Source organism: Mesoplodon mirus (assembly GCF_964341445.2).
Source record: "Mesoplodon mirus genome assembly, chromosome: 11".
NCBI lineage: Eukaryota > Metazoa > Chordata > Mammalia > Artiodactyla > Ziphiidae > Mesoplodon > Mesoplodon mirus.
The window spans coordinates 19,601,217-19,608,949 of record NC_138987.1 but is presented as its reverse complement, the minus strand read 5'-3'; positions in this window follow the sequence as shown (position 1 = coordinate 19,608,949).

Genomic DNA, 7,733 nt, shown 5'->3' with positions numbered 1-7,733 from the left:
ACTGAGTAATGTCTTTAACAGATATCATATGCTTCTATCTATATGAACCCACACCCTGTCCTTTGTTGGTTTCCTTTCACTTAGGACTGCAATTTTTAAGATAAAGTAGTGTTTTGAGTACCTTTATGGAGGGTATTTTAATCTGGTCACATCAAACATCTTCTGGGTCAAAATGGTCACATGAAATAGGCCTCCATTAAATGTGCATTTTGGGTAAAGACGTGTAGAGGCAGGAATATGTGGAGGAGGGTAAGGCTGCAGCAAGTAGTCCAGTTTGGCTGAGTGTGTGGGGAGTGCCTGGAGCCTGGAGAACGGGTTGGGCTAATGTGGGAGCCGACTGAATGCAGAGAACGGGTGATGTGCGAGTAAGATGGGAGCAAGATATGTCAAATGCCTGGCTTAGGAAAGATGGGAACACCTTTTTCCCAGATTGAGGGGGGGGAGCGCCATTTAGCTGGGGCATTCTTGGCCTCCTTCTCAACTAGCCTCTTTGCTCCCAGCGCACCTCTGAGACCTGTCTTAGGTCACCTATAACATGAAGCCCATAATATGACTGCCTCCACATCATACAGGGATCATAGCCATCTCCTGCGCTGAGCTCCAAAGACCATCTTGGGGTGTAGGAGTGGTAGTCTGGTTGGAGGCTGGGGCTGGGGTACTGGTCTTGGAACTGTAGGTGCTTCTAGTGGCTGCTCTTGGTTGCTTAGGGGAAGCACCAAGCAGAATCCCTACTGTGCCAGTGGCAGAGGCAACAAAGATGAGATCCAGCACGGGGAGAGAGTAGGGGAGGCCTAGAGGCTAATGGGGGCTACGCAGAAGTCTAGCCCCTTTGGAAGCATCCCTGTTCATATTCAGAAGTGCACATTGATTTGAGGATGTGTTGATGACAATCAGTTGAGCAATCGTGGGCATCCTGGCATCTTTACCACTGGTCAAGGTTGGGAATGAAGAATGACGCCTCCGTTACTACGTGCAAAGTCCCTGGGGCCAGCAGTCCAGACGTCACCCAGTTCTTAGTAACTACACCTCTGGAGACAGTGGTCCCATCCCTGTGCCTCCAGCTTCCCCAGACTGCCTCTTCAGTGCGGCTCTTCTGACCACTGTATTTTCCAGGCTTTATGAGGCACCACTAATTGTGGCTGGTTAATTATTTCTGAAGAAATTGTTTCAAGTCCCAGTGGTGAAGAGGTGCCCTTGAGCAAACAGAGAGAAATACACTTAGTAAACATTCAGTCACCGTTGGCTGCCAGAGAACCACCCGAGAAGTATCCTCTTTTGTTTCTATCATTTCTTCTAAGATTCTTCTTTCCCTCAGAGAAGGGTGTTAGGGGACTGGGCCTTTGCCCCTTCAGACCTCGCCAGCATGAGAGTTCCGCGCATGTTTAGACTGCTGGTGGTCACCAGGGCTCAGCCATTTCTGCGTCTGGGGAACCAGCAAGTTCCCTGCGTACGGTCCTCCTCATTGCTGAGGTTGTAGCAGCCTCTAGGGGTTGCCACGGGTTACTGAGTGCGTGGGACGGTGTCTGGGATCGGTTTAAAGTGAGAGCACTTATTATTTCCTCTGTCCCCAGGGGGCAAAGATGCTCTGATGGCTGGACCTCAGGACCACCATCCCTTGCTGATCAGGGCCTGGAGCTGGCTAGCAAGCATGGAAAGGAAGTGGAAGGGAGCAAGATTTGTCCCCCCAGAGTGTCTCTTTCCTTTGCGGATTATCTCGAGCTGAAAACAATCATGACCCAAAAGACTCGGGAAGAAACGTTGACCTTCCCCCTAACTGGGGCCTGTCCCAGGAAGGGAGCCATCACCATAGATAACTGCAGTGTGAACCAGGGGTGGAGAAGGGAGGAACCTAGCAACGTCTGTTAAAATCCCTCTCTTGGCCCACCGTCTCTGCCTACCCAGCAAATGTTTGTTTACCAAACATCTGCTTTCCATCTCCATGTCAATTGTCTGCCTCCCCTTTGAGGTCCCAAACCACTACCCCCAACATCCTCTTATGTCTTTAGCTGAAGATGGCACTTAAGGTGAGGGTTTTAGCCATTTTGGTGAGTTACGCAGTTTTCCTGGCTCTCTCCCATGTATACATTTTTTTTTGTTTTTGCGTTACGCGGGCCTCTCACTGCTGTGGCCTCTCCTGTTGCGGAGCACAGGCTCCGGACGTACAGGCTCAGCGGCCATGGCTCACAGGCCCAGCCGCTCCGTGGCATGTGGGATCTTCCTGGACCGGGGCACGAACCTGTGTCCCCTGCATCGGCAGGCGGACTCTCAACCACTGTGCCACCAGGGAAGCCCAAGAAAAAATTTTTAATTGGTTGCCAATGCTTAAGAATCAGCTTTCTTATTTTGTTTTTAATCTAAATTTCCAGTTTCTTTTGAAAATTTGGAAAGTTCTAGCAGCCCTGGGGCCTGGACTGGCTGTGGTGACAACTGGCTGGAGCTAGGCTGCAGCTGCCCCTTTACACAGGGCAGGGCTGCACCCAGCTCCCTTGGCCCCTGCCCTCGTGGGCTCCTGGACGTGTAGAATGAGGGCCGAGGGCCAGCGCCTCTCTCCCCGTGTACCGCCACCTCAACCCATAGCACTGCCCCGGAGAGAGGAGAATGTTTCCCGTCCTCTATTAAAGGTGGGAAAGCGAAAGGCAGACGGAAGACTGGGAGTGGGCCTATTTTTGTGATGGTGTGTATCACTTACGTGTAATTTACAGGCACTGTGTTCCTTACACTTAACCAGTTCCCTCATGTCAGTTCTCTCCCTGGCCTGGTAGGGATTTGGTTTGTGACCCTTGCATTAAACTGAGGTGACAGACACTCGGTTGTTTCCTTTTTAAATTTGGTACACATTGATATAGCGTAATGCGATTGCCATTGTAGCGATAATTAGCACCTCGATCACATTACATAATTTTCCTTTCTTTTTAGTGGTTGGAATAATTAAGTTCTAGTCTCTTAGCAAGTTTGATGACTATAATACAGTATTGTTGTCTATATTCACCATACTGTACATGAGATTTCTAGGGTTTATTTACTACTGGTTGTAAGTTTGTACCCTTAAACATCATCTCTCCTTTCTCCAACTCCTCATTCCCGGGTAACCACCATTTTACTCTCTGTTTTTATGAGTTTGACTCTTTTAGATTCTACATATAAGTGAAATCTTACAGGCCTTGTCTTTCTCTGACTTAGCTCGCTTAGCATAATGTGCTCAAGGTCCATCTGTGTTGTCGCAAATGGCAGGCTGTCCTTCTTTCTCAGACACTAGGTTTCCCAAGACCATGGTTATACTGTAGTCTAATCAAGACAATTTGAGAAAGGAGGTAGAATTTCCCTGCTGCCTTGAAGGATGGTGTATTCATTTCCTAGAGCTGCCATAAAAAAAAAATCACAGAATGGGTGACTTAAACAACAGAAATTTAGTTTCTCACAATTCTGGAGGCTGGAAGTCAGAGATCAAGGTGTCTGCAAGGTTTGTTTCTTTTGAAGCCTCTCTCCTTGGCTGGTATTCTCCTTGGTGGTATTCTTCTCCCCGTGTCTTTACATCATCTTCCTTTTGTGTGTGTCTGTGCCCCTAATCGCCTTTTCTCATAAGTCATATTGTATTAGGGCCCACTCATAGCACCTCATTTTACCTTAATTACCTCTTTAAAGACCCTATCTCCAAATATTCTGAGGCATGGGGGGTTAGGACCTCAACATTTGAATTTGGAGAGGGCACAGTTCGGCCTATAACAGATGGGTAGGTCTAGGAAGGAAGAGAGAAAGGGTACAGTGGGCTTATATTTTGTTATCTTCTCAGCACGTGTATTAGTTTGCTGTTGCTACTGTAATAAATTGCCATAAATTTATTAGCTTAAACAACACACATTCGTTTTCTTACGGTTCTGTAAGTCCTAAAACCAAACCTTGGCAAAGCTACAATCCTTCCACAGGCAATATGGGAGAATCTGTTCCCTGGCTTTTTCCAGTATATGGAGGCTGCCAGCGTTCCTTGGCTCATGGCCCCCATTACTCTGTTTCTCTCATCACATCAACTTCTCTGTCTCTGGGTTCCCTGCCTCCTTCTTATAAGGACCTTGTGCTTACATTGGGCCCATCAAGATAATCCAGGATAATCTCCCCATTTCAAGACCCTTAACCTAATCACATTTGCAAGGTCCTTTTGCCACGTAAGGTAACACAGTCACTGTTCCAAGGATTAGGACATGGACATCTTTGGGGGGCGCCCCACTAGAGTGGTCACGTGACCCCAGCTGGCCCAATCTGAGTTTTTTGAGGGTTTCCCTTAAGTGGCAAAGCAATGCACCGTGAGTGTGGAGTTGGTGGGGAGGAAACCTCCTGTCGGGTCGAAGCCTTAGTCTGCACTTGTAGAGCTGGAAGCCGAGGTGTGGAGAGGAGGACGCACAGAGAGTCCCGGCGGTGTTTCCAGCACTGGTCCTTGCCCTTAAGACCAGCAGTTTGGAAATCGATATATCCTCCATTCGGTTTGCTTCAGCTGGGTTTCTGTCCCTGGAAATCAAAATCATCTTGACATTTACAGAGGCTATTTTAAAGGAAGGCTAGGGACCTCCCTGGTGGTCCAGTGGTTAAGACTCCACGCTTCCAATGCAGGGGGGGGGGGGCGGGTTCGATCTCTGGTCGGGGAACTAAGATCCCACATGCCGCGGGGCGTGGCCAAAAAGAAAAGAAAAGAAATGAAGGCTAGGCAGTGGGGGAGGGGTGGGGAGACAGTGTGAGCAGAGGGGAATCTATCTCGAGGCTAACGAAGCTTAAGCTTCAAGGCTACTCACTCATGAGTTCCCCCACCACTCTGGGTGGGAGTCATGTTCATATATTTTTGCAGAGTTTTTAGGAGATGCATTAGCTGCAATTATTAAGACCACATCAGTCTCTTTCCATTTCAACTTCCCCTCGATTAAATCCTCTCTCCCCCCAGTTTTGACATGACCGGGGGCATTTTTGAAAACCAACTAGGGGGAAATTGAGCTGAGGATACATTTACAGTGTGTTAAATGGATATTTTTATGTGACTTCCAATTGTTTCATTAAGTTTACTCGTTGGCTGGGTGTAGGAATGGTTTTAGGAGTACTCCCACTGCCTGACTCACCCTGCCAGGTGACAAGAAGGTTCAGGGCTAGTGGTCATGTCACGATAAGACTGTGTCCCACGGTGCTCACCTCTAGAAATTTGTGGGAAGTGTAGGAGAAACAAGTTGGAAACGTACAGAGCTGAAGATCGGTCTGTTAAAAACTTCTTCCAATTATCAGATGTATAAAATTGTGAAATGGAGGACTGAATTCTTGACTTCTGGTCAAAATTGAAACTGTCCCCTGCAGGAATATACCAGATAAAGCTACGGAAGCATATTATACTTTTTCTTTTCTCTTTTGATGGAAATTGTGGCCAATGGAATTTAATCCTGTGGGAGGTAAACAATAGTGGACATGTCTGTATGGGAAGTTGCATGATCCGTGCCTCCTAACGTATCGGACTGTGTCTTACCAAGACATTAGCAATAACAGGCTGTGAAGCTAAAACCAACCTTTCTAAATGATCAACCGTGCTGGATAAAAACCTGAGCGCTCTTTCCAATCCCTGTATGGACAATGCTATTTCCAGCTTACTGTCATATGAAGAGACAATCAAAGAGCGTGCAGCCAAAAAGGAAGAAAAATAGTATTTTAGAAGTGTGCCAGACAGCTAATTAACACTAACGAACAGCTTATTTTTCTATATTTTGTGTTTTGTGAGTGTTTTCCCACTTTTCAAAGTTTGTAATTTGTTATGATTTATTTTCTCCTTCTATTCATTTTTGCATTTAGTTTTGTACTTGTCATTTTGCGTTCATGTTCTTTCAAAGAGTGAACCCGATTCAGGCCCCAGCAAACCTGGATCAGCCCCCATGCTCAGGCTGCAGTGACGAGGTGGGAATGAGTGGCCTGCCTGGAGAAGAGGGGTGTCAGGGCTGGAAGTGGAGCAGGAAGGAGGTGGCGGGGCTGATGCTGGAGGATGGGGATCCGGGTGAGGGGAGGGCAGGTCCGTCGAGGTTGACAGTGCCCGGTGGGTTCTGGTCAAGCAGAGAACGTTGAGAGAGGGGCTCCTTTTCTCGGGGAACAGATGCTTTGCAGCTGCTTCCACCTCCTGTACCTGTAATGAGTGGAGAGATGATTAAAGACTAAGACAGGTGGTAGGTTCTGGAATCCTGAAAAAGTCAAAAATTGTCACTCTCTGAAACAGACTTATAAGAGCTGACATCGAACAGATGAGGGTTCTCGCAGTTTGAGTGCTTTCAAAATCTCTCAGGATTCCTTAAGGAATAGGGTAGCCTCCCAATTCATCAAGAGTTGAGAGTGGATCCTAAAAGCCCCATCAGGGAAGCATCAACTTAAATGAAACTGGAAAAGTTGCATTTTCCAAGAATACTGGCAAACATATGATGACATAAGATAAAATGCAAATTAAAAGGTGGCAGTCACACACATACATACACAGATGCAGAAGTTAGACTAAAAGTATAAAAGGCAGAAAACATACAGTGGTTTTATCCAAAGACAAATGACATATAGGGGAAAATATCTGTAACTTATATCACAGCCAGAGATTAATTTTCCTAATATATCAGAGTTACTATACATTGATTTTTGAAAAAAACCAACAATCTAATAGAAAAATAGGCAGTTCATGAGAAAGGAAATACAAATGCCTCTAAGACATATGGAGAGATATTAAACCTTATTCACAGTAAGAAAATGCAAAATAAGATAGCACTGGAATATCACTTTCCAGCAATCAGATTGGCAGAGATAAAAGTCTGTAAAGATGCAGGGAAACAAGCTTTCTCATAAGTTGTTGGTAGGAATGTAGATACGATTTCTGTATCTACAGAAATATATCGCCAAATCGGATATTGCCAAATATCTGAGATATTTGGCAATATCTCCCCAAATTACAAGCACATATATACCCTTTGACTCAGGAATCTGACTTCTAAGAATTTATCCAGTAGATGTGGTCACATATCCATAATATGACATATAGACAAGATTATTTGCAGCACTCTTTGCAATAACAAAAGATGGGAGACAACCCACATGTCCATCTAGAAGGGACCAAAGAAATAAATTACTGTATACCCATACCTTGGAATATTACTCAGCTGTAGAAAAAGATAAAGAAGTTTGTTTTGTCAGCTGACATGAAATGATCTTCAAGATATATAAAGTGAAAAAAGCAAGGTGTAGAAGAAATATAAAGTACTCTATCTACTATCACTGTTTTAAAAAGGATGGGTGTGAGGAAGGTATCCCTGTGTGTATTGTTAGAACAAGCACAACATGTCAGTAAAGTTACATCAGAAACTCATATATTAGTTGCCTCCAGAGGAAAGCTGTGGGTACCTGAGGGATGAGGATGGAAGTAAAGAGCCTTGTGCGTTCCCGAAAAAGAGTGGAGTCACAGTAATTGGGGTCAACTCAGCAAATGTTAATTGAGGGCTGGCCTTACGGGAGGCACGGTGGCAGGTGCCAGGGACCCAGCAGTTAGTAAGACAGACAAGTGTCCTGCCCTCACAGAACTTACACCCTAGTGAAGGAAACAGGCAATGAACAAATAAAATATAAGGATGGACAGACAGATGGAGAGAGAGAAAGGGAGAGACAGACAGATGGAAAGAGAGAGAAAGGGAGAAAAAGGAAGAGAGAGAGAGGAAGACACTTTGTAGAAAATTAAAAATGGCATTGGA